The 27859-nt window shown below is 39.9% G+C and overlaps 1 pseudogene; it reads right to left on the bottom strand.

Annotated features, from left to right (window-relative positions):
* Positions 1 to 22483: 22483 nt before the first annotated feature.
* On the bottom strand, positions 22484 to 26403 carry LOC129644193 (activity-dependent neuroprotector homeobox protein-like; annotated as a pseudogene).
* Between the last annotated feature and the right edge of the window lie 1456 nt (positions 26404 to 27859).

Here is a 27859-nt window from a genome sequence, read left to right as displayed (position 1 = left end):
TACAAAGAGTCTTTGTTTCTTCATTTGTTAATGGAGGTTATATTGCTTATATCACAGAGGATGCTGAAAGAATAAAATAATTTGTATCTTCCCTGTGTTAAGCAATGCAAAACAAGAAAATAAACCACAGTACTTAGCACACAGAATACTCAAAAGTGAAAGGTGACTCTGTCTTTGAAAGAGTAACACCTGTTTTATGAGTATGTCTTCAATAACTGATGAAAAAGAACATTGTATGATTTTGCACTAGTGTATGCACTAGTGTGCATGCTCAATCGCTCAGTCATGTTCAACTCTTTGACTGTAGTCTGCCAGGCTCCTCTGTCCATGGGATTTTCCAGGCAAGAATGCTGGAGCAGGTTACCATTTCCTACTACTAAGGGTCTTCCTGACCCAGGGATCGAACCTGAATTTCCTATGTCTACAGCACTGGCAGGCAGATTCTTTACCACTGAGCCACCTGGTAAGACCCAGAGATTTCTGGACATCAGTGCAAATGCCAGTTTCCTAAGCAGTTAGTTTCAGTATATGAATTACATCTCCAGTATGTCCTGCTGCCTCTGTTATCACTGACTTTGTGAATTTCTATTTGCCTGCTATGAACTCAATAACTGTCCTCCACCCCAAATTGTTACATTGAAACCTAATCCCCAATATGCAAAATTTGCATTCCAATATGGAATGCAAAAGTAGGAAGTCAAGAGATACCTGGATTAACAGGCAAATTTGGCCTTCCAGTGCAAAATGAAGCAGGGCAAAGGCTAACAGAGTTTCGTCAAAAGAACACACTGGTCATAGCAAACACCCTCTTCCAACAAGAGAAGAGAAGACTCTACACATGGACATCACCAGATGGTGAATACCGAAATCAGATTGATTATATTAATTGCAGCTGAACATGGAGAAGCTCTATACAGTCAGCAAAAACAAGACCAGAAGCTGACTGTGGCTCAGATCATGAATTCCTTATTGCCAAATTCAGATTTCATTGAAGAAAGTACGGAAAACCACTAGACTACTCGTGTTTGACCTAAATCAAACCCCTTAGGATTATACAGTGGAAGAGACAAATACAAGGGATTAGGTCTGATAGACAGAGTGCCTGAAGAATTATGGAAGGAGGTTTGTGACATTGTACAGGAGGCAGGGATCAAGGCCATCCCCAAGAAAAAGAAATGCAAAAATGCAAAATGGTTGTCTGAGGAGGCCTTACAAATTGCTAAGAAAAGAAGAGAAGCTAAAGCAAAAGGAGAAAAGGAAAGATAAACCCAAAGAATAGCAAGGAGAGATAAGAAAACCTTCCTTGTGATCACTGCAAAGAAATAGAGGAAAACAATAGAATGGGAAACACTAGAGATCTCTTCAAGAAAATTAGAGATATCAAGGGAACATTTCATGCAAATATGGGAAAAATAAAGGTCAGAAATCATATGAAACTAACAGAAGCAGAAGATATGAAGAATAAGTGGCAAAACTACACAGAAGAACTATACAAAGAAGATCTTCATGGCTCAGATAACCACAATGGTGTGATCACTCACCTAGAGCCAGACATCCTTGTTTGTGAAGTCAAGTGGGCCTTAGGAAGCATCACTACAAACAAAGCTAGTGGAGGGGATGGAGTGCCAGTTGAGCTCTTTCAAATCCTCCAAGATGATGCTGTGAAAGTGCTGCCCTCAATATGCCAGCTAATTTGGAAAACTCAGCAATGGCCACAGGACTGGAAAAGGTCAGTTTTCATTTCAATCCCAAAGAATGCTCAAACTACTACACAATTGTACTCATATCACACACTAGAAAAGTAATGCTCAAAATTCTCCAAGCCAGGCCTCAAAAGCCTGTGAATCATGAAATCCCAGATGTTCAACCTGGATTTAGAAAAGGCAGAGGAACCAGAGATAAAATTGTCAACATCTGTTGGATCATCAAAAAAAAAAAAAAAAGAGTTCCAGATAAACATCTACTTCTGCTTTATTGACTACATCAAAGCCTTTGACAGTGTGGATCACAACAAACTGTGGAAAATTCTTTAAGAGATGGGAATACCAGACCACCTGACCTGCCTCTTCAGAAATCTGTATGCAGGTAAAGAAGCAACAGTTAGAACTGGATATGGAACAACAGACTGGTTCCAAATTGGGACGAGAGTACATTAGGCTGTATATTGCACCCTGCTTATTTAACTTATATGCAGAGTTCATCCGGCGGAATGCTGGGCTGGATAAAGTACAAGTAGGAATCAAGATTGCTGGGAGAAATATCAATAACCTCAGATACTCAGATGGCACCATCCTTATGGCAGAAAGCAAAGAAGAACCTCTTGATGAAAGTGAAAGAGGAGAGTGAAAAAGTTGGCTTAAAACTCAACATTCAGAAAGCTAAGATCATGGCATACAGTTCCATCACTTTACAGTAAGTGGATGGGGAAACAAAGGAAATAGAGACAGAGTTTATATTTTTGGGCTCCAAAATCACTGCTGATGGTGACTGCAGCCATAAAATTAAAAGATGCTTTATCCTTGGAAAAAAACCTATGACAAATCTAGACAACACAATAAAAGCAGAGATATTACTTTGCCAAAAAAAAGTCCATCTAGTCAAAGCTATGGTTTTTCCAGTAGTCATGTATGGAAGTGAGAGTTGGAGTATAAAGAAAGCTGAGAGCCAAAGAATTGATGCTTTTGAACTGTGATGTTGTAGAAGACTCTCGAGAGTCCCTTGAACTGCAAGGGGATCCGATCAGTCAATTCTAAAGGAAATCAGTCCTGAATATTCATTGGAAGGACTAATACTGAAGCTGAAACTCCAATAGTTTGGCCACTTAATGTGAAGAACTGACTCACTGGAAAAGACCTTGATTCTGGGAAAGATTGAAGGTGAAAGGGGGACAACAGAGGATGAGATGGTTGGATTGTATCACCAACTCAATGGACATGAGTTTGAGGAAGTTCTGGGAGCTGGTGATGGACAGGGAAGCCTGGAGTGCTACAGTCCATGAGGTTGTAAAGAGTCGGACACGACTGAGTGACTGAATTGAACTGAACTGAAGAGGTGAGGCCTTTCAGAAGTGATTATTGCCTTTCAGAAGGTCATGAGGGTGGAGGTTTCATGAATGGGATTAGTGCCTTTATCAAAGAACCCCCAAAGAACTACCCTGTCTCTTCTGCAAAGTAGGGATACAAGAGAGAAGACAGCTGATTATGAACCAGCAAGTTAATCCTCACCAGACACCAAATCTGTTGGTGCTTTAATCTTGGACTTCCTAGCTTCCAGGACTGTGAGAAACATTTTTGTCATTTTCAAGCCACCCAGTCTATGATATTCTGTTATAGCAGCCTGAAAAGACTCAGGTATCATTTCATATAAAAGTTTCCAGGTGTCATTGCTGAGTACAAACATAAACATACTGACATTGATGTGGCTTAGATGGCAGAGCAGAAAAACCCTGAGCTTACCTCCTCCCACAGATACACCAAAATTATAACAATTTGCAGAGCAAATATCTATGGGAATGACCTGGAGACCAGCAGAGGATATTTTCTACAACTGAAGATATAAAGAAGGAACCACAACAAGATGATTAGGAGGGGTGGAGATGCAGTACAGTCAGAACTCACAGTTCTGGATGGGTGACTCACAAACAAAAGGATGATCACAGAGCTTCTTCTGAAGCAGTGAGGGTCCAAGCTCCATATCAGGTTATGCAAGCCAAGGGTCATTTACCATGTATAAGAGTGCCCAGAACATTTAGCTTTAAAAGGAAGCAGGGCACTCCTATGGGAGAGACAGAGGGCTGAAGAAAATAGCGACTCTGCTCTCAAAGGGTACATGCAAAATCTGGCATAATCCAGTCCCTAGCACAAAGGCAGTAGTTGGAAAGGACCCTGAGTCAGACATACCTGCTGATCTTGGAGAGCCTCCCAGAAAGGCAAAAGTGAACTGGGACTGCTCCTGGGGACATAGAGTAGCAGACATTTGGGCGAGTTCATTCTACCATGACACTATGCTGACACACATCATTTTGGAGTGCTTCTTCACAGCCTATTAAAGCCAGAGGCTTACCTGCCACCAGTTGGCAAGCATCAGTGCCAGCCCATAGGGCTGCTTAGACAGCAGTGCAGTGATGCAACCCCACTCAGTAGTGGACTGGCACCAACCTGGGAATCCAGAGACAAGCAGCCAGCCTTGCAGAGACGCAGCAATGAATGACCCAAAGCAGGCTGAAAACTAACACATGAGACAGCCCCTGGAAGTCAACCAGGCCAATGCCAGCTCTGCTTACCAACACACCCACAGTAATCAGTTATGTCACAACAGAAGAGCCTGTGCAGTGCCCTTAGAGGGCACTCTGAGTGCATGCAGATCATGTGATCAGAAGGCAGTGTTGCTGGGCCCCAGAGGATTTCTCCTACATAAGGCCACTTCTCTGAGCTTGGGAAACCTAACAGACCTATTTATACATAGGGGGAAAAAACACAGATAAATTAGGTAAAACGAGGAGACAGAGGAATATGTTCCAAATGAGGAAACAGGCAAAACTCCAGGAGAAGAACTTAGTGAAGAGAAGATAAGCAATCTTCCCGTAAAGATTTCAGGGAAATGGTCATAGAAGTTCAATAAACTCAGGAGAAGAACTAATAAACATAGTAAGAAGTTTAAGAAGGGGTTAAGAAAATATAAAGAAGAAACAAACAGTATTGAAGAATACAATAATGGAAATAAAAACTAGAGTGAGATGTATGGAAAGAGTAACATAAAAACTTACATTACCATATGTAAAATAAATAGCCAATGGGAATTTGCTGTATGTCTCAGTAAACTTAAACAGGGGATCTGTATCAACCTAGAGAGGTGGGATGGGCAGGGAGATGGGAGGGAGGGGACATATGTATACCTATGGCTGATTCATGTTGAGGTTTGACAGAAAACAACAAAATTCTGTAAAGAAATTATCCTTCCATTAAAAATAAATTAATTTTTAAAATTACACTGCTGCTGCTGCTAAGTCGCTTTAGTCGTGTCTGACTCTGTGTGACCAGAAGGAGTCAATACTAGGTTAGATGTTATGGGCAAATGAATAGTGAAGTGGAAGACAAAGAAGTGGAAATCATCCCAGCTGAACAGAAAAAAGAATTTTTAAAAATGAGGATAGGTTAAGAGACCTCTAGAACAATATCAAGCATATTATCATCTGCATTAGAGAGATCCAAGAAGGAGAATAAAGGAAGGCACAGATAATTTATTTAAAGAAACAAAAGCTCAAAAGTTCCCTAAACAGGGAAAGAAAATAGACATATAGATCCAGGAATCACAGAGAGTCCCAAACAAGATAAACCCAAAGAGGTCCACATCAAAAGACACTGAAATTAAAATAACAAATATTACAGATAATTTTTAAAGTGGCAAGAGAAAAGCAACCAATTACATACAAGAAAACTCCCATAAAGCTATCACGAGTTTTCAGTAGAAACTTTGCAGGTTAGAAGGGCATGGCATGATAACTTCAAAATAATGAAAGGAAAAAAGCATACAACTGAGAATAGTCTACCCAGCAAGGTTATTTTCAGATTTGAAGGAGCTATCAAGAGCTTTACAGAAAAGTAAAAAGAAAAAGGGTTAAGCAATATTAAATAGGCTTTACAATAATTGTTAAAGGAATTTCTCTTAGCAGAGAAAGTCAGGATTAGAAATATGAAAATTATGAAAAAAAAAAAAAAAAACCTCACTGGTAAAGGCAAATAAGCAGTAAAGGTGGTGGATCAATCACTTATAAAGCTGCTGCTGCTGCTGCTGCTAAGTCGCTTCAGTCATGTTTGACTCTGTGAAACCCCAGAAACGGCAGCCCACCAGGCTCCCCCGTCCCTGGGATTCTCTAGGCAAGAACACTGGAGTGTGTTGCCATTTCTTTCTCCAATGCATGAAAGTGAAAAGTGAAAGTGAAGTTGCTCAGTTGTGCCAGACTCGTAGCGACCCCATGGACTGAAGCCTACCAGGCTCCTCCATCCATGGGATTTTCCAAGCAAGAGTACTGGAGTGGGTTGCCATTGCCTTCTCCAGTAGGAAGATTAAAAGATAATAGTAGTAAAACACCTATATCCACAGTAAGTAGTTAAGGGACATACAAAACAAAAAGATATATAATATGACCAAAAACATTAAATATAGGTGAGGGGAGTAAATATATATGATTGTTAAAATGTTTTTGAACTAAAGAGACTATCAATTTAAAGTAATCATGTATATACACACACAATGTTATATATAAACCTCATGGTAACTGCAAACCAAATACAATTAATAGATACACACACAAAAAAGAGAATGAAATCTAAAGATAGCACTAAAGATATGCAGAAAATCATGGAAATAGAGGAAAACAAGGAGAGAGGAGAAAAAAAAAAAAGAAAGAAAAGAACACAAAACAACCTGAAAACAACAAAACTTAAAATAAGTATATACTTATCAATAATTAGTTTAAATATAAATGGGCTGAATGATCCAATTAAAAATTCAAATTGGAAAAGAAGAAATAAAACTATCACTGTTGGCAAAAAAAAAAAGAAAAAGAAAAAACAGAGATTAGTGAATGGGCTAAAAAAAAAACAAAAACAAAAACAAACAAACAAACAAAAAAAAAAAACAAACCCATATATATGCCATCAACAACAGACCCACTTCAGATCTAGAGATATAAACACACTGAAAGTGAGGGAATGGAAAAAGATATTATGATATTAAGAAGAGGTGGTAAGAATACACAGAAGAATGGTACCAAAAAGATCTTCATGACGCAGATAATCACGATGGTGTGATCACTCACCTAGAGCCAGATATCCTGGAATGTGAAGTCAAGTGGGCCTTAGGAAGCATCCCTATGAACAAAGCTAGTGGAGGTGATGGAATTCCAGTTGAGTTATTTCAAATCCTGAAAGATGACGCTGTGAAAGTGGTGCCCTCAATATGCCAGAAAATTTGGAAAACTCAGCAGTGGCCACAGGACTGGAAAAGGTCAGTTTTCATTCCAATCCCAAAGAAAGGCAATGCCAAAGAATGCTCAAACTACCGCACAGTTGCACTCATCTCACACGCTAGTAATGTTTAAAATTCTCCAAGCCAGGCTTCAGCAATACGTGAACCGTGAACTTCCTGATGTTCAAGCTGGTTTTACAAAAGGCAGAGGTACTAGAGATAAAATTGCCAACATCCACTGGATCATGGAAAAAGCAAGAGAGTTCCAGGAAAATATATATTTCTGCTTTATTGACTATACCAAAGCCTTTGACTGTGTGGATCACAACAAACTGTGGAAAATTCTGAATGAGATGGGAATACCAGACCACCTGACCTGCCTCTTGAGAAATCTATATGCAGGTCAGGAAGCAACAGTTAGAACTGGACATGGAAAACCTGACTGGTTCCAAATAGGAAAAGGAATATGTCAAGCCTGTATACTGTCACCCTGCTTTTCTAACTTATATGCAGAGTACATCATGAGAAACGTTGGGCTGGAGGAAGCACAAGCTGGAATCAAGATTGCTGGGAGAAATATCAATAACCTCAGATACACAGGTGACACCACCCTTATGGCAGAAAATGAAGAAGAACTAAAGAGCCTCTTGATGAAAGTGAAATAGGAGAGTGAAAAAATTGGCTTAAAGCTCAACATTCAGAAAACTAAGATCATGGCATCTGGTCCCATCCCTTCATGGCAGATAGATGGGGAAACAGTGGAAATACAGGCTGACTTTATTTTTCATTCCATTTCATTTCATTCCATTCATTTAAAATCACTGCAGATGGCAACTGCAGCAATGAAATTAAAAGACACTTACTCCTTGGAAGGAAAATTATAACCAACCTGTACAGCATATTAAAAAGCAGAGACATTACTTTGCCAACAAAGTTTCATCTAGTCAAGGCTATGACAAGGTTTTTCCAGTGGTCATGTATGGATGTGAGAGTTGGACTATAAATAAAGCTGAGCACCAAAGAATTGATGCTTTTGAACTGTGGTGTTTGAGAAGACTCTTGAGAGTCCCTTGGACTGCAAGGAAATCCTACCAGTCCATCCTAAAGGAGATCAGTCCTGGGTGTTCATTGGAAGGACTGATGTTGAGGCTGAAACTCCAATACTTTCACCACCTGATGCAAAGAGCTGGCTCATTGTAAAAGACTCTGATGCTAGGAAAGATTGAGGGCCAGAGGAGAAGGGTACAACGGAGGGTGAGATGGCTGGATGGCATCATCGACTCGATGGACATGGGTTTGGGTGGACTCTGGGAGTTGGTGATGGACAGGGAGGCCTGGTGTGCTGCGGTTCATCGGGTTGCAAAGAGTCAGACACGACTGAGAGACTGAACTGAACTGAACTGAACTGACAAAACTAGATGACTTTAACACTCCACTTACATCAATGGACAAATATGCAGACATAAATTAAAAAAGAAAACAGTGGCCAAACAAGATACTTCTTTTATTAAGTAGTTATTAATATTTAATATTTAGAGAACATTCATCTACAAATTGCAGAATATATGTTCTTTTCAAGTGCATATGGAATATTCACCAGGATAGATCACATGTAGGGCACAAGACAAGTCTCAATAAAATTAAGAAGACTGAAATCATCTCAAACATCTTTTCTGACCTCAACACTATGATGCTGGAAGTAAACTATTAGAAAAATAAACAGCCAAACCCACAAATACATGGAGGCTAAAAAATATACTACTAAATAACCAATGATCGCTGATGATATCAAAGAGCAAAGCAAAAAATACATTGAAACAAATGAAAATGGAAATATAATGATCTAAAAATCTATGGAGTTTGTAAAACAAGTTCTAACAGGGAATTTTATAGTGACACACACCTAAGGCAGATAATAAGAAAAATCTCAACAATCTAATCTTATACCTAAAGGAACTTGGAAGAAGAAAAACAGACAAAACTCAAAGTAGAAAGTAAAGTGAAAGTGAAAGTTGCCCAGTCATATCCAACTCTTTGCAATCCCATGGACTATTTAGTCCATGGAATTCTCCAGGCCAGAATACTGTAGTGGGTAGACATTCTGTTCTCCAGGGGATCTTCCAAATCAGAGATGGAACCCAGGTCTCCCACACTGTATGAGGATTCTTTACCAGCTGAGCCACATAAGAAATCAGTAAATATTAGAGTAGAAATAAATGAAACAGACAAAACAAACAAACAAACAAAAAACAATAAAAAATCAATGAAACTAAACTTCTTTTTTGAAAAGATTAAAAAAAAAAAAAAGAAAAAAAGATAAACCTTTAACCAGACTCATCAGGAAAAAGGGCCCAAATAAATACAATCAGAAATGAAAGAGGAGTTACATCTGGCACCACAGAAACACAAATGATCATAAAGGTCGTTGTTGTTGTTGCTGTTCAGTCACCCTGTTGTGTCTAACTCTTTGCAACCCCATGGACTGCAGCGCACCAGGCCTTCCTGTCCCTCACCATTTCCCAGAGTTTGCCCAAGTTCATGTTCATTTCATCGGTGATGCCATCCAGCCATCTCATTCTCTGACACCCTCTTCTCCTTCTGCCATCAATCTTTCCCAGCATCAGGGACTTATTCAATGAGTCATCTGTGCACATGAGATGACCAAAATACTGGAGCTTCAGCTTCAGCATCAGTTCAACCAGTGAATATTCAGGGTTGATCTCCCCCAAGACTGACTGGTTTGAGTTCCTTGCTGTCCAAGGGACTTTCAAGAGTCTTCTCCAGCACCACAGTTCATAAGCATCAATTCTTTGGCACTCTGCCTTCTTTATGGTCCAGCTGTCACATACAAATATGACCACTAGGAACACCATAGCCTAGAGTATACAGACCTCTGTCAGTAGGGTAACGTCTCTGCTTTCCAACACACTGTCTAGGTTTGTCATTGTTTTCCTGCCAATAAACAACCATCTTCTGATTTCAAGGCTGCAGTTGCCATCTGCGGTGATTTTGGAGCCTGGAAAGAGGAAATCTTTCACTACTTCCACCTTTCCCCCATCTTGAACCAACCAATTATATTGGGTTCTAACTGTTGCTTCTTGACCCACATACAGGTTTCTCAGGAGACAGATAAGATTGGTCAGACATTCCCATCTCTTTAATAGCTTTCCACAGCTTGTTAGGATCCACACAGTCAAAGTCATCAGCATAATCCATGAAACAGAGATAGATGTTTTTCTGAAATCCCCTTGCTTTCTCTACAATCCAGTGAATGTTGGCAATTTGCTCTCTAATTTCTCTTCCTTTTCTCAACCCAGCTCAGGCATCTGAAAGTTCTTGGTTTACATAATGCTGAAGTCTCTCATGCAAGATTTTAAGCATGGCCTTACTAACATGGGAGATGAGGGCAACTGCCTGATTGTTAGCACATTCTTTGGTACTACCCCTCTTGGGTACTGGGATGAGGATTGAACTTTTCCAGCCCTGTGTCCACTGCAAGGTCTTCCAGATTTGCTTACATAATGAATGCAAAACCTTGATGGCATCCTCCTTTAGGGATTTGAATAGTTCTGCAGAAATTTCATCGCATCCACTAGCTTTATTAACAGCAATGCTGCTTAAGTTTCACTTGACTTCATACTCCAGAATGTCTGGCTCTGGGTAACTAACCACACCATCATAGCAATCCAGTTCATTAAGATTTTTTTTTTTTTTAAATAGTTCTTCTGTGTATTCCTTCCATTCTTCTTTATTTCTTTAGCATCTACTAGGTCTCTACCATTTTTTATCCTATATTGTGTCCATCTTTGGGCAGAATGCTCCCTTGATGTTTCCAATTTTCCTGAAGAGATCTCTTGTCTTTCCCCTTTTATTGTTTTATTCTATTATTAAGCACTGTTCATTGAAGGTCTTCTTGTCTTATCTAGCTACTTTTTGGAATTCTGCATTTAATTGGATGCACTTATCCCTCTCTCCCTTGCTTTTTGCTTCTCTTCATTCTTCTGCTATTTGTAAAGCCTTGTCAGAAAACCACTTTGCCTTCCTGCTATTCTTTTTCTTTGGGATGATTTTGTTCACTGCATCCTGTACAATATTACAGACCTCTGTCCATAGTTCTTCAGGCAAATGGTTAAGATCTATCTAGTCCCTTGAATCTATTCATTATCTCTACTGTGAATTCATAAGGATTTAAGTCATACCTGGCTGGCCTATTCTTTTCCCTGTTTTCATTAGTTTAGGTCTGAATTTTGCTATGAGAAGCTGATGATCTAAGCCATATTCAGCTCGAGGTCTGGTCTTGTTTTTTCTGACTGTATACAGCTTTTCCATATTTGGCTACAAAGAATGTCATCAATTTGATTTTGGTGTTGACCATTTGGTGATGTCCATGTATAAAGTTGTCTCTTGTGTTGTTGAAAAAGGGTATTTGCTATGAGTAATGCATTCTCTTGGCAGAATTCAGTCAACATTTACCCTTCTTCATTTTGCTCATTTGTTAAGAGATTACTATAAACAATTATACACTGATGAAGCAGATAACCAGAGAAAATGGATATATCCCTCAGTTCAGTTGCTCAGTCATGTCCAACTCTTTGTGACCCCATAAACTGCAGCATGCCAGGCTTCCCTGTTGATCAACAACTTCTGAAGCTTGCTCAAATTCATGTCCATTGGGTTGACAATGCCATCCAACCATCTCATCCTTTATTGTCTCCTTCTCCTCCTGCCTTCAATCTTTCCCAGCATCAGGATCTTTTTCAATGAGTCAATTCTTCGCATCAGGTGGCCAAAATATTGGAGCTTCAGCTTAAACATCAGTCCTTCCAATGAATCTTCAGGACTGATTTATTTTAGGATAGACTCGTTTGATCTCCTTGCAGTCCAAGGGACTCACAAGAGTCTTCTCCAACACCACAGTTCAAAAGCACCAATTCTTCAGCACTCAGCTTTCTTTATAGTCCAACTCTCACAGCCATACATGACCACTGGAAAAAACATTGCTTTGTCTAGATGGGCCTTTGTCAGCAAAGTAATGTCTCTGCTTCTTAATATAGTTTCTAGGTTTTTTCATAACTTTTCTCCCAAGGAACAAGTGTCTTTTAATTTTATGGCTGCAGTCAACATCTGCCGTGATTCTGGAGTTGAAGAAAAGAGTCTGTCACTGTTCCCATTTTTCCACCATCTATTTCCCATGAAGTGATAGGACCTGATGCCATGATCTTAGTTTTCTGAATGTTGAGCTTTAAGCCAACTTTTTCACTCTCCTCTTTCACTTTCATCAACAGGCTTTTTAGTTCCTCTTCACTTTCTGCCATAAGGGTGGTGTCATCTGCATATCTGAGGTTATTAATATTTCTCCCGGCAATCTTGATTCCAGCTTGTGCTTCCTCCAGCCCAGTGTTTCTCATGATGTACTCTGCATATAAGTTAAATAAGTAGGGTGACAATATACAGCCTTGATGTACTCCTTTTCCTATTTGGAACCAGTCTGTTGTTCCATGTCCAGTTCTAACTGTTGCTTCCTGACCTGCATACAGATTTCTCAAGAGGCAGATCAGGTGGTCTGGTATTCCCATCTCTTTCAGAATCTTCCACAGTTTATTGTGGTCCACACAGTCAAAGGCTTTGTCATAGTCAATAAAGCAGAAGTAGATGTTTTTCTGGAACTCTCTTGCTTTTTCCATGATCCATCAGATGTTGGCAATTTGATCTCTGGTTCCTCTGCCTTTTCTAAAACCAGCTTGAATATCTGGAAGTTCACGGTTCACGTACTGCTGAAGCCTGGCTTGGAGAATTTTGAGCATTACTTTACTAGCATTAGAAACCTATATTTGCTGTCCAGGGATGGTTTTGTGTGCTAGAAATCTATTTCAAGTTGTTTTTCTAGATATCTTCAAGACTTCAAATCTCTTTTAATCCCTCTTTAGGCTTTTGAGACTACCATAACTGCATCTCATTAGCCAAAATTCTCAGTCATCTTTGACTTTCTTACTATCTACATCAATATAGATTAAAGCCCTCTTGATTCCTCTACTCAAACTTCTGAAATCCATCACACCCTCTCTGTACCTACAGTCCCTGTCTTAGTTTAGACTCCCATCACTTATTGCCTGGATAAGCTAACAAAGAGCCCTTGCTGGTTTGCCTACCTCTGATTCTTCCTACTTAATCTACCTTTCACATGACCAATAGTTGGTCTTTCATCAGTCCTCAGTTCAGTTCAGTTCAGTTCAGTCGCTCAGTCGTGTCCGACTCTGAGAACCCATGAATCACAGCACGCCAGGCCTCCCTGTCCATCACCAACCCCAAACTCATGTCCATCGAGTCAGCGATGCCATCCAGCCATCTCATCCTCTGTCGTCCCCTTCTCCTCCTGCCCCCAATCCCTCCCAGCATCAGGGTCTTTTGCAATGAGTCAGCTCTTCGCATGAGGTGGCCAAAGTACTGGAGTTTCAGCTTTAGCATCAGTCCTTCCAATGAACATCCAGGACTGGTCTCCTTTAGGATGGATTGGTTGGATCTCCTTGTAGTCCAAGAGACTTGCAAGAGTCTTCTTCAGCACCACAGTTCAAACGTATCAATTCTTCGTCACTCAGCTTTCTTCTCAGTCCTCAAATTATCATAAAACCTTAACTCTTACAAATACCAATGAATTCTCAAAGACTTATATAATGTCTTCTACTATCAGGTTTCAAATCACCTGACTCCCCACCTGCCAGAAAATCATTTGTCTATTTTAATCATGCCATGCCCTTTCAAGCCATGTGTCTTTTAAGGATACTCTTCCCTTTTTGATGCCCTTTACCTCCTAATTTATATGGTAAAACTTTCACATCCTTCAAGGCCCCCTCGAAGTGCATGAATGGAGGAGCTACAGAGAAAGACTGGCCAAAGAAGCCCTCTGATTACCAGCTACAAGAGGCTCAAAAAAAAAAAAGACTTTGATAGAGCCATAACTCCAGCGGCTGAGGCAGTCTGTGTCTCTGCACACTTGGCATCTTCAGGGTCCCCACAAGCCGAGCAGCTGTGCCACCTTCACGCTCAACTCTCACTGGAGCAGAGCTACCACAGACCAAAAAAGTCTTCCATCTATGTGTGCAGGGTCACTTTGGTCATGTCGGGACTCTCCATGACCCTGTAAACTATGGCTTGCCAGGCTTCTCTGTCAGGGATGTGAGTTCTCCAGGCAAGAATACTGGAGTGTATTGGCCAATATTGGCTGCCATACCCTTCTAGAGCATTATATTTCCTCCTGTCCTAGCCACCAACTCTGCTGAGTACCTGGTGCTGCCAGAACACCTGAGACCCAAGCACCTGCACCACTTCCACACTTGGCCCACACAGGGGCAGACTCAAGTCCTCCAGGGCAGCCTCAGGAGCAATCCCCAGTGGACGACCCACATGCAGAGGTGGAAATAAAACCAAAATTGAAATCCAGGGGCAGTGTGGCTAAGGAAAAAGACCAAAAACCTTCCCACCAGCTGTACAAGCTGCAGATTCAATTCACATGATCAACTAGGCAGCCTCTGTGTCTATGGAATATATAAAGGGACACTGAGAGCTCCCACAAAAGAAAACGCACTAGTTCTGATAGCTGTGGATATTGGAGGCAAGAACATACAGGAGTAGAAACAGATTAGCATCTTAGTTGCCCCCACAGCAGGTCCAGAGACCAGTGCAGTGTTGGAAGGCACCCTAGAGGGGTGAGGTGGACTCTGACTCCTACCGAGGGTAAGGACTCTGAGAGCAGTGACTCAAGAAAAACATTTATTATTCGTATGTTTTGACTTGTTCTGTAGATTCTTTTGGGTTTTTAAATTTCTTTTATTTTTTCCCCCTCTGTTGTAGTTGTTGATTTTATTGGCACTGCTGCTGTTGCGCTTTTCTTTTTTCCTCAGTCAGATTTCTTATTGCGGTTATAAACTCCCACCTCTACATTGGGCGTTTGCAGTTCTGTGGAGTTTTCCTTTTTCTCTCTCTCTGTTTTTAAAATTTTAACCTTTAATATTTTAAACCTATTATTATTTTTCCTGTATTTATTCCTTTGTTTGCTTTTCCTACTGTTCTTTTCCCCTTGCAGTTAATCTTTAATGTATATAAATCTTCTTTATCTACCTCTATTTAACTTTGCATATCTATTCTTTCTTTACTTTCTCTACATTCCTGTCAACATATTTGTTAGTTTATTTTCATTGCTTTAATCCTCAATTGCCATCTTGCTTTAGTTTTGTTTTCCACTTTGTGCTTTAGTTAGGTTTGTTCTGATATAATTTTTGGTTTCCTTTGTTCACCAGGTTAATCTACAGTCCTTTATTTTTGTTGGACTGTTTTGATTTTGCTTATGGGTGTATATGTATATGTATATATTCAGTCACACTTTTTATTGTTCTTATAAACTTCTGCCTCTACATTGGGCTTTTGCAGTTCTGTGGAGTTTTCCTTTTAATAAAATGAAAAGCTAAAAGCTTTTAATAAAAATGAAACTAAAACCTGGTTCTTTGAGAAGATACATTCGACAAACTTCTAGCGAGACTCATCAAGAAAAAAGAATCAAATAACAAAATTAGAAATGGAGGGAAGTGAGAGGGGGGTTCAGGATGGGGAACATGTGTACACCCATGGCAGATTCATGTTGATGTATGGCAAAACCAATACAATACTGTTAAGTAATTAGCCTCCAATTAAAATAAATAAATTTAAATTTTTTTTAATGTACATAAACTTTAAAAAAAAAAAGAAATGAAAAACGAGAGGTTACAAGAGACAATTAAGAAATATGAAGGATTATAAGAGACTATTATGAACAACTATATGACAATAAAATGGATAACCTGGAAGAAATGGACAGATTCTTAGAAAAGTTCAATTTTCCAAGATTGAGCCAGGAAGAAATAGAAGCTATAAACAACCCAATTACAAGCACTGAAATTGAAGCTGTGATCAAAAATCTCCCAAAAAGAAAAGTCCAGGACCAGATGGCTTCACAGGAGAATTCTATCAAACATTTAGACAACAGCTAATGCCTATCCTTCTAAAACTTTTAAAAAATTGCAGAAGAAGGAACACTTCCAAACTGATTCTATGAGGCCACTATCACCCTGAAACCAAAACCAGACAAAGACAACACAAAAAAAGACAACTACAGGCCAATATCACTGACGAACATAGATGCAAAAATCCTCAACAAAATTTTAGGAACCAGAATTCAGCAACACATCAAAAAGCTCATACACCATGATCAAGTTGCGTTTATTTCAGGATGCAAGGATTCTTCAATATATGCAAGTCAACCAATGTGATATACCATATTCACAAATTGAAAGATAAAAACCATATAATCATCTCAATAGATGCAGAAAAGGCCTTTGAAAAAATTCAGCACCCATTTATGATGAAAGCTCTTCAAATAATGAGCATACAAGGAAACTACCTCAACATAGTAAAGGCCATATATGATAAGATTACAGCAAACATTATTCTTAGTGGTGAATAAATGAAAGCATTCCCCCTAAGATAGGGAACAAGACAAGGGTGTCCACTTTCACCACTATTATTCAACATAGTTTTGGAAGTCCTAGCTATAGTAATCAGAGAATAAAATAAATAAAAGAAATCCAGATCAGAAAAGAAGTAAAGCTCTCACTGTTTGCAGATGACATGATACTTTACATAGGAAACCCTAAAGATAGTAGCAGAAAATTACTAGAGCTAATCAGTGAATTTAGCAAAGTTGCAGGACACAAAGTCAACACACAGAAATCACTTGCATTTCTATATACTGACAATGAAAAATCAGTATGAGAAATTAAGGAATCAATTCCATCACCATTCAAAAAAAAGAATTAAATATCTAGGACTCTCCTTTGTCTCCTTACCTAAGGAGACAAAAGAACTGTACACAGAAAATTATGACACTAATGAAAGAAATCAAAGACGACATAAACTGATGGAGAGATATTCCATGTTCCTGGGTAGGAAGAACCAATATCATGAAAATGACTACACTATCAAATGCAATCTACAGATTCAATGCAATCCCTATCAAATTACCAATGGCATTTTTCACAGAACTAGAACAAACAATTTCACAATTCATATGGAAACACAAAAGACCCCGAATAGCCAAAGCAGTCTTGAGAAAGAAGAAAGGAGCTGGAAGAATCAACCTTCCTGACTTCAGATTATTCTACAAAGCTACAGTCATGAAGATAGTATGGTGCTGGCACAAAAACAGAAATATATACCAAAGGAACAAGATAGAAAGCCCAGAAATAAACCTATGCACCTATGGGTATCTTATTTTTAACAAAGGAGGCAAAAATATACAATGGGGCAAAGACAGCCTCTTCAATAAATGGTGCTGGGAAAAATGGACAGCTACATTAAAAGAATGAAGTTAGAACACTTCCTAACACCATACATAAAGATAAACTCAAAATGGATTAAAGACCTAAATGTAAGACCAGAAACTATAAAACCTTTAGAGGAAAACATAGGCAGAACACTTGATGAGATAAATCAAAACAAGATCCTGTATAACCCACCTCCTAGATTAATGGAAATAAAAACAAAAGTAAACAAGTGGGACTTGATTAAACTTAAAAGCTTTTGCACAGCAAAGGAAACTACAAACAAGGTGAAAAGACAACCCTCAAAATGGGAGAAAATAATAGCAAATGAAACAATGGACAGAGGATTAATTTCCAAAATATACAAGCAGCTCATACAACTCGATACCAGAAAAACAAAGAACCCAATCAAAAACTGGGGAAAAGACCTAAACAGACATTTCTTCAAAGAAGACATACAGATGACTAACAAACATAGGAAAAGATGCTCAACATTGCTCATTATTTGAGAAATGCAAATGAAAACTACAGTGAGCTATCACCTCAGACTGGTCAGAATGGCCATCATCAAAATGTCTACAAACAATAAATGCTGGAGAGGGTATGGAGAAAAGGGAACATTCGTGCACTGTTGGTGAAAATGTAAATTGATAAAGCCAGTATGGCAGACTGTATGGAGATTCCTTAAAAAGCGAGGAATAAAACCATCATATGACCCAGCAATCCCACTCTTAGGCATATACCCCAAGGAAACCAAAATAGAAAAAGACACATGTATTCCATTGTTAATTGCAGCACTATTTACAATAGTGGTGAACATACAATAGCTAGAACATGGAAGCAATCTAGATGCCCATCGACAGATGAATGGATAAAGAAATTGTGGTACATATACACAATGGAATATTACTCAGCCATAAAAAGGAACAACTTTGAGTCAATTCTAATGAGGTGGATGAACCTAGAACCTATTATACAGAGTGAAGCAAGTCAGAAAGAGAAAGATAAATATCATATTCTAATGCATATATATGAAATCTAGGAAAATGGTACTGAAGAATTTATTCATAGGGCAGCAGTGGAGAAACAGACATAGAGAATAGATCTATGGACATGGGGAGAGGGAAGCAGGGGGTTAGATGTATGGAAAGAGTAACATGGAAACTTACATTGCCATATGTAAAATAGATAGCCAATGGGAATTTGCTGTATGGCTCAAAAAACTCAATCAGGGGCTCTGTATCAACCTAGAGGGGTGAGACAGGGAAGGAGATGGGAGGGAGGCTCAAAAGGGAGGGGATATATGTATACCTATGGCTGGTTCATGTTGTGTTTTGACAGAAAACAACAAAATTCTGTAAGGCAATTATCCTTTGATAAAAATATTAATTAATTAAAAACAAATCCACGTTCAAAGGAGAAACAAGTGACATGTAATAAGACTGGATAACATGGTATGATAAAGTAATTGTTGTTTTGTAAAGTGACCGCTTCCCATTTAGCAAAACAAAATTATATGAATTAATTAAGTTTGCCAAAGTAGATTAAGGGAAGAGTGGCACCCAGGTCCTGACACAGCAGAAAACAAATTTCTGGGATAAAGAATCAAAGTCATCTTCAATGAGAGAGATCAAAGAAAAGAATACAAAGAAAAGGGCAAAATGAGAACAAGATACCACTAAACATTAAAAAAAACATCAAGCATAAAACATGAAGCACAGATACCTCAGCAACTAGTCAGCAACATTCAGGAATTCAGGTGAGAATTGAGAGAGGCGGCTGGTGCTACTGGGAGAGAGGGAAGAGTCTGCTGCCTATGTTCATACAAGAAGCTAAAAGTCACACTCTGAGACAGAAATAGGTTTTCCTGATGCTAGGAAAGAGATGGGAAAAGTGCTGTGACGCTCAGGAAGAACTCACACCCCCACAGCCCTTGGGGAATGGCTGCTGGTGGAGTGGGTAAGAAAAGCTGTAAGGACAAAAAGCACTGGAAGCTGATAAATTGAGAATCCTTGAATTCAGAATGTAGAAATCAAAGGATAAGCAAAACATCAAACAAATTTCTAGAAGCGAAAAAGAATGGACCCCCACAGTGTAGTCATGGGGGGCCAAAATAAACTCTGCCACTAAGAAACAAAAGGACAAGGAGACAATGTTAAATGAGCCACTCTGAATTTTAACTCCAGTCCCAAGGAAAGCCTGGAGCTGAGATGGCCTGAAGAGGTCCTCTTAGCCAGTCTCAGAAAATTCTAGCAACTTCCCTTGACAGTTTAATCAACCCTCATTTTACAGCTAATTGTCATTTTGGGAAGGTAGGGGTGTTCATTGGATAAAATATTTAATATTCTTCAAAAGATCTTGAATTTTAATTTTGGCTCTACCCCTAACTGGCTCTGTAACCTTGGAAAAATAACATCCCCTCTCCGGACTTCATTTCTTCATTTGTAAAATGAAAGCGATACACCATCCATCTCCCAGTTCCTCCATCCTTTATGTAGATGGGTAATGAACAACAGGTCTTCCTTGGGGGCTCAGTGGTAAAACCTGCAATGCAGGAGATGCAGAAGACATGGGTTTGATCCCTGAGTCAGGAACATCCTCTTGAGGAGGGCATGGTAACCCACTCCGGTATTCTTGCCTGGAGAACCCCACAGATAGAGGAGCCTGTTGGACTATAGTCCGTAGGGTTGCAAACACTTGGACACAACTGAAGCGACAGAGCAGCACGCAATGAACAGTATTTTCCTTATAATAATGCTAGAAAGGAAAGTTATGACCAACCCAGACAGCATACTAAAAAGCAGAGACATTACTTTGTCTACAAAGGTCCGTCTAGTCAAGGCTATGGTTTTTCCAGTAGTCATGTATAGATGTGAGAGTTGGAATATAAAGAAAGCTGAGTGCCAAAGAATTGATGCTTTTGAACTGTGGTGTTGGAGAAGACTCTTGAGAGTCCCTTGGACTGCAAGGAGATCCAACCAGTCCATTCTAAAGGAAATCAGTCCTGGGTGTTCATTGGAAGGACTGATGTTGAAGCTGAAACTCCAATACTTTGGCCACCTGATGTAAAGAACTGAGTCATTTGAAAAGACCCTGATGTTGGGAAAGATTGAAGGCAGGAGGAGAAGGGGACAACAGAGGAGATGGTTAGATGGCATCACTGACTCAATGGACATGAGTTTGGGTGGACTCTGGGAGTGGGTGATGGACAGGGAGGCCTGGCATGCTGCAGTTCATGGGGTTACAAATAGTCGGACATGATTGAGTGACTGAACTGAACTGAACTGAATGCTTCAAAAACAAATCTCAACAATCACTCTTTAGAATAAAACTTTATCTAGCAATTGTACTTTTAAGAAGGAAATTCTTTTAACTTCTATTTAGTTTTCTGAATTCCACCCCTAAGAATACTGCTACTAGTACCTTAAAAACAAAATCTGTCAAGGATACAGGATTTAAGTTTATGAAACGCATTTGTATCACTTAATGTCTACAATATTAAGGTGAGGAGTGGTGGAAAAGGCTTTTAATTGTCCCCCATATCCATTCTTTTTGTCTTCAGAGGACTCAGCTCCTGGTTTTTGTTGTAACCTATGACCACATCTGAAATGATAATGCCTTTCCCAACCTCCTCACACAGCTAGGTGTGATACTTCTCTAACTTCTGACAAAAGCAGTGTTATGATTTCCAAAACACATCCTTTAAAACTGGTGGCCATGCATTTCTTTCCCCCATCTCGTTTCTGTTGGCTGAGATGCAGACCAGTTGGTAGAAGTCAAGCAACAACTTGGACCAAAGTAGACACTCCAGGTGAAATATGGCAAAGCAACAGGATAAAATGCCTTGATTCCAAATGACCCCATGAATTTACTTTAGCAGATTCTGGATAATATGTGAGCAAAATAAACTTGTGTTTTGCATAAATAACTAATACTTTTGTTTCCCTTGCAGCCCAAATAATTCCTAACTTATACAAATATAGGAATTAACAGCTTTATTTTACAAATTTAATAAGTTGCTGAAAGTTTCAAGAGAGCTAACATATGAATACAGGACAATTTTTTTTTAAGCACAATACAGCAATTTATTTAGATGTTTAAAATGAATACAAAGGGAAATAAAGATCACAAAATTATACAAAATTGTACAAAGGGAAATAAAGATAACACTACTACAACAGTGTGTCATATATTAGATGGTATAAATGAATACTCCAGGATGGTGTTTAACAAAAATAAAACTAAATATCCAAAAATCAGCACTCATTGGTCTGCTGCTTCAACACAACACATTTCCACACAGATCTAAAAGGTGTCAAAATTAGTAGCTGCAAAGTCAATACTTGCATGTGACATTTAGCTTAAAAGATTTCAGAAAACATCTTAAATACCAGTTTTTGTTTTTATCAGCTGTAATGTCAAGTGTATTCAGAACAAGAAAAATTATATAATACAAGAGAGTCCAGATATATGTCTTATGTGGCTGGTCTCTGTCACGAGATTGTACAAGGTTATGTGCAAAAACTAAGTCTGTCCCTAAGTCCACACTAGTGTAGTTTCAGGCTTTTACTAGGTCAACCAGATACAACGCTTATTACACGGCAAGGACAACATTAAAAAAAGACATGAATCTATGATGGGTATACCATAACAATATCATAAGCCTCACTTGAATAGATCTAAAAGACTGTAATATACATTTCAATTATTCAGAATGAATACATGAAAAAAAATTGATTTCCCCAAAGTCTACTATACACATTGGACTGGTAGCTTGTGTGTTGGCCCTACACTACCATTTTAATCAGGAGAACATTTCTCAAGGACATCCAACCAGACACTGTTTAACAGAGGGGAAGAAATGTGGAGAAGGCAGATAAAACAAACCTATGCTTTTTCTCGTGTGCATTTATGAGCTACCAGCTTATTGGTTTTTCACATTTAGTTACTGTGTCTGTCACAGAACGTTCTAAAGCAATATCAGCCAATCATGTGTCAGAGACTTAGAAATAACCACTGGGACTGGAATGGCCACATGTTCCCACAGCCTGACGACCCAGCACTCAAAAGGCAGTACCAGTTAGAACATAGCTTTGCAGTCAAAACTGAAAGGAGAAGAGAGTTTAGGATGCAGCATTTGTCACCAATGCCAGAAAACCTGGCCCTTAAGCCTGTTGGCTGCTCAGTTTAACTCCCATCAAGCTGCCATGCATCAGCTCAGCTACTCCATCAGTCATGTTGTCAAACTGCTCCCCATCCTGTCAGTTGTGCTATTCTGCCACTCAATCTGTGGGGTCGATAAGTGCTCATCATTTTCAGTTGCATTCTTCCACTGTGACTGGTCCTTGGACCAAAACCCTTCAACTTTTCCATAGGAACTATTATTCCATTTCATCTGCTCTCTGTCACCCTGCATAGGAGCCTTTTTTTGGCAGCTGGCTTACTGTTCCTTGCATCTTCACTTTGGGAAGACTCATTGGACCAGGTTCCTGTTTTAATCTCATATGTGTTGTCTTCAAAGTCTAACACTTGTTGGGAACCAGGGCCACCCTCAGATGGAGAAGCACCATCTTTCCACTTAACAACATCATCTTGGCCAACCTCACTATCAGAGGCATAATGCATTAGTTTGGTTGGTTCTTCAGTAAAATGAATAGTTTCATATTTTGAACCATCCTCCTCCTTTTGGTCTAGCTTCTCAGATCCTAAAGTATCTTCAGAAATTACCTTCAGTATGTGTTCATCTGGGTTATCACTAGGGATTTTAGACTCAACTTTAAAAACAGGTTTAAAAGATCACTTCCATTGGATTTTTTTCCAAATTTTCAAAACTGTCTGAGGAACTGTCATCTTCCTTCCCAAGACTGAGCTTTTTGTCTGCTGTTTTACTAGCACTGACTGTGGAATCCTTCTCATCATGATTTTCAAATAGCCACTCAATATCAAAATTCATCTCATACTTAACTTTTTTTTTCAATTCTTTCATGTTGAAGCCCAGTAACATACCAGGCTTGTACTTTTCACAGTCTCAGACACACTTCTTCCTCTTTTTACTAAAATGGAAAGCAATGTCACTCTTCCACAACCATAAGCTGGCTGCCAGCTTCTCAATTTCTCTCCTGGTGGGATAGGGTTGTTTGTTGAAATATTTTCTTAGGAAGATTTTCCTGGCTTCATAGGAATCATATTCAAGACCCTTAGGGTCTAGAGCTAAAACAGGTTCCTCAGGCTCTCTTTAAAGAAGCTGGATGAATAGCTATCTTCATCTAACTTTCACTTCTTCAGCAAATGAAATTCCATTTGCTCATAAGTGCACATAACAGGCGCCAGGCATGGTGACTGGTTAAGCACTTGTCTTGTCTTGGGAATTCTGGGTCTTTCCAACACACTTGCAGTAAACCAGCTGCAGAGTGACAGTCAAGGCGTCATGTTGCTGGTATACACACCAAGCCAGTGGATGCACTTGTATGTGATTTTTTTTCTCCACTGGATGAACCATCTGAATAACTTGGTGCCTCTCTCATAAGTGATGTGCAAGTGCATCAGATATGGGTCCTTTTAGGACTGAAAAGTGAAGAGGGCAAAGGGTTTTCCCAACATGTTTTTTATAGGGCACTAAAGCTTGAGGTGAACTTTTAACAGGGATATCTGCCTTTTCCTGCACTTTTGGCTGTGGCTTTGGAGGGATGGGTGGGTTATTTGGGGGCATGGTAAGCAACAGATCATGTCATCCAGTCACATCACTTCATGGCAAATAGATGGGGAAACAATGGAAACAGTGTCAGACTTTATTTTTCTGGGCTCCAAAATCATTACAGATGGTGATTGCAGCCATGAAATTAAAAGATGCTTACTCCTTGGAAGGAAAGTTATGACCAATCTAGATAGCATATTCAAAAGCAGAGACATTACTTTGCTAACAAAGGTTCATCTAGTCAAGGCTATGGCTTTTCCTGTGGTCATGTATGGATGTGAGAGATGGACTGTGAAGAAGGCTGAGCGTCAAAGAATTGATGCTTTTGAACTGTGGTGTTGGAGAAGACTCTTGAGAGTCCCTTGGATTGCAAGGAGATCCAACCAGTCCATTCTGAAGGAGATCAGTCCTGGGTGTTGATTGGAAGGACTGATGCTGAAGCTGAAACTCCAATACTTCAGCCACCTCATGCAAAGAGTTGACTCATTGGAAAAGACTCTGATGCTGGGAGGGATTGGGGGGCAGGAGGAGAAGGGGACAACAGAGGATGAGATGGCTGGATGGCATCACTGACTCAATGGATGTGAGTCTGAGTGAACTCCAGGAACTGGTGATGGACAGGGAGGCCTGGCGTGCTGTGATTCATGGGGTCACAAAGAGTCAGAGACAACTGAGCAACTGAACTGAACTGAAGCAACAGATTCAGTGGGAGCATCCCTCAGGTTATATGTGGTTACAAGGAGATAGATGTTAGTATGACTACCCTGCTGCAATGCCAAATCAAAATTCAGAGTAGAATCTGTTTTAGGTCCCATCTCTTCATTAACGTGAACCATCCACATGTGTGTCACCATCTTTTCCATACCATTGAAGGTTGACCAGCAATATGGACATGACAGACCATGAGTTAACATATGGTTGAGCAGTGTCTGTGGGCAAATAGTGATTACAGTAGAGGCATTTGATAGTCAAATTGTGTATTTTCATAATGTAGTTGGCTACTGCTGGGACTTTCAGCTTTATGTTCTTTTCCAAAGTGCACACTATATACATTGTCAGGAAAAAGCTCATTACAGAACGTACATATTTTCCACTTGAGTTGAGGAAGTATTGGGTGGTGAAGGGCCAGTGACAGCTGCAGTCAGCTTGGAGCTGGACTGACCTAATACTCTGGATGCCTGTGACTAGGAGAGGAAAGGAGACTTTAACTGGCCTGAAGAGAGAGACGGGCATTTGGAGACTGTTGTGAGTATGTTGCTGGTGCCTGGATCCTCTGTTTTGACCCAAGACAGTAAGATCTTCCATTTCCACTTGGAAGTAACTGCTTAACAAACCGAGACTACTGAGGGATGGAAACAGATGTCTTGCCACCTAGCCCCAGTCTCAATGACTGACCAACACATGGCCCTGGCCTACAGATTTAACTCCATAGTTTTCCTGCTCCAGGTGAACATTGGACATCATGTTGACACCTACTGAATTTAAGTTAGGCTCTGGTATTAAGTTGATTTACCATCTGCTATGATGGAAAAGACCTGACTTTTCCAGAAGCGAGGGAACCAATTCTTGATTGGAGTCCCATGCCCTTCTTCTCTTGAGGTTTGGGAGCAGTTAGCATCAAGGGTTTGGATCTGGGAACCACCAAACTTGTATGACCAATCATGACAGTGATCTGATAAGCCTGTGTGTTCATGGTCTTCAATGACATGTTGTACCAAAGCTCCGCAGGACTTTGGCATAAAAAGGCATCGCTTGCAGTGAATACTACTTTCTTCTCTGGCATTTGTGTCTAAAGGGCTTGAACCACTGAATGATTTTTCTCCTGCCCTTGCTATGTAAAGTGCTACCACATGCTGAAAATGTTTCCTGTAGATGTGCTTCCTAACTACTTCTTAAAGAGGATCTCGGTACAGCTTGCTCTACACTGAAAACCTGCTTAGGTTTAAGGCCATCACTTTTGCTTTTATTTTTGAATGTGCTGAGGCTACCTGCTGTGCTGGTATTTGGAGCATGGAATATTTTAATGTGTTTCCAAAGTCTTTTCGTCTGCACTGAACATACAGTAGGGGCAACTAAGGAGAATCCTATTTTCAAAGTCTTCACTATGGACATTCCAGAAATGACTTTTGTAGGCAGAGAAAAACTTTAAAGAAAATGGGCAAGCACTTCAGCAAAAAGGTTTTGTCCAACAATCCTGGTTTTTTGTACGCAAAGGGTCTCATAGCCTTACATCCTCCCATGTAGTGTTTTTCAAATAAGTATTTAGGTTCAAACTGTTTAAAGTCTTCTAAGTGTTCTTCACAGTATTCCAACCCAATGTCACTAAGTATTTTTTTCAGTTTTCTGGGCATTTCTTAAAATGCCAGGATTGCTGACAGGAAGTTGGAACATAGTTTCGGTGTGAATTGACAATGTGGTCCAAAGAGCAAGGTAGGAACGGAGTCCAGATGCTCAAAATGGTAGTACAGGGCATAACCAATAAGCCACCTATCAGTTCTGCTGCTGCTGCTAAGTCACGTCAGTCATGTCCGACTCTGTGCGACCCCATAGACGGCAGCCCACCAGGCTCCCCCATCCCTGGGATTCTCCAGGCAAGAACACTGGAGTGGTTTGCCATTTCCTTCTCCAATGCATGAAAGTGAAAAGTGAAAGTGAAGTCACTCAGTCCTGTCTGACTCTTAGTGACCCCATGGACTGCAGCCCACCAGGCTCCTCCGTCTATGGGATTTTCCAGGCAAGAGTGCTGGAGTGGGGTGCCATCGCCTTCTCTGACCTATCAGTTCAATTCAGTTCAGTTCAATTGCTCAGTCGTATCCGGCTTTTTGTGACCCCATAGACTACAGCACGTCAGGCCTCCGTGTCTGTCACCAACTCCTGGAGTTTACTCAAACTCATGTCCATTGAGTCCATGATGTCATCCTCTGTCGTCCCCTTTTCCTCTTGCCTTCAATCTTTCCCAGCATTAGGGTCTTTAAAAATGAGTCAGCTTTTCGCATCAGATGGCCAAAGTATTGGAGTTTCAGCTTCAACATCAGTCCTTCTGATGAACATTCAGGACTGATTTCCTTTAGAATGAACTGGTTGGATCTCCTTGCAGTCCAAGGACTCTCAAGAGTCTTCTCAAACACCACAGTTCAAAAGCATCAATTCTTTGGTGCTCAGCTTTCTTTATAGCCCAGCTCTCACATCTATACATGACCACTGGAAAAAACATAGCCTTGGCTAGATGGACCTTTGTTGGTGAAGCAATGTCTCTGCTTTTGAATATGCTATCTAGGTTGGTCATAACTTTTCTTCCAAGGAGTAAGCATCTTTTTATTTCATGGCTGCAGTCACCATCTGCAGTGATTTTGGAGCCCCCAAAAATAAAGTCTCTCACTATTTCCACTGTTTCTCCATCTGTTTGCCATGATGTGATGGGACTAGATGCCATGATCTTTATTTTTTGAATGTTGAGCTTTAAAGCCAACTTTTTCACTCTCCTCTTTCAAGTTCATCAAGAGGCTCTTTAGTTCTTCTTCACTTTCTGCCATAAGGGTGGTGTCATCTGCATATCTGAGGTTATTGATATTTCTCCCAGCAATCTTGATTCCAGCTTGTGTTTCATCCAGCCCAGTGTTTTTCATGATGTACTCTGCATATAAGCTAAATATAACTTAACAAGAAGGCGATGGCACCCCACTCTAGTACTCTTGCCTGGAAAATCCCATGGTGGGAGAAGCCTGGTGGGCTGCAGTCCATGGGGTCGCTAGGAGTCGGACACGACTGAGTGACTTCACTTTCACTTTCACGCATTGGAGTAGGAAATGGCAACCCACTCCAGTGTTCTTGCCTGGAGAATCGGTGG

The sequence above is a fragment of the Bubalus kerabau genome, chromosome 2 (assembly GCF_029407905.1).
Source record: "Bubalus kerabau isolate K-KA32 ecotype Philippines breed swamp buffalo chromosome 2, PCC_UOA_SB_1v2, whole genome shotgun sequence".
In the NCBI taxonomy this organism is placed as follows: Eukaryota; Metazoa; Chordata; class Mammalia; order Artiodactyla; family Bovidae; genus Bubalus; species Bubalus kerabau.
This window is presented reverse-complemented; position numbering and strand designations above follow the sequence as displayed.